Genomic DNA, 685 nt, shown 5'->3' with positions numbered 1-685 from the left:
TGTGACTATTCTTAGGCTGACACGTGTGACTTCGCAGATACTTGATCTGCGTTCTGGCCCTCCCACAGCACATGCACGGGAGCTGGGCAGTGATTTCATGAAGGCCATGCAGGCTGCTGCTGTGCCCCGCCACTCATAACCTGATATGCACTGTGGCCACATACTGCCCCGTGCCCAAACAATTACCCCAGCTGATTGGATTGTTTTCCAGTGGTGGAAGAAATACCTCATTTTCTGAACATCCAAACAGACCCATAATTATACTCACTTGCATGCGCGATGTCGACCCAGCCGAAAGACAGAACTTTACCCACCAGGCCGAGACGCCAAGCCCATACAGCAACTCATCTCGGTAGGAAACCTTCAAATATGTAAAGGCAGTCTGTGGGACACATACTCAAAAGACAACTCATAAACAATGAATAATGAGGCAACACAAAATGTCAGAGTTATAGAGTATAAGGATTTTACTCGAGTAAGAAGACAAGACTTACATGACCTGTTCATGTATGGAAAACCCAGTCTGGCTCCCAGAATGACAAGCTTATATAGCTTGCTCTCACACAGACAACCCCCCAACATATAGCCTCAAGGCATTCACTAAATGGGACAGTGACGTCATAAAGCAAGCAAACAAGCAGCACAGAACAGCTAAGAGTATTATTATATGTTTATCTCTAAATTT

Source organism: Protomyctophum bolini, assembly GCF_963924005.1.
Source record: "Protomyctophum bolini genome assembly, chromosome: 19".
In the NCBI taxonomy this organism is placed as follows: domain Eukaryota; kingdom Metazoa; phylum Chordata; class Actinopteri; order Myctophiformes; family Myctophidae; genus Protomyctophum; species Protomyctophum bolini.
This window is presented reverse-complemented; position numbering follows the sequence as displayed.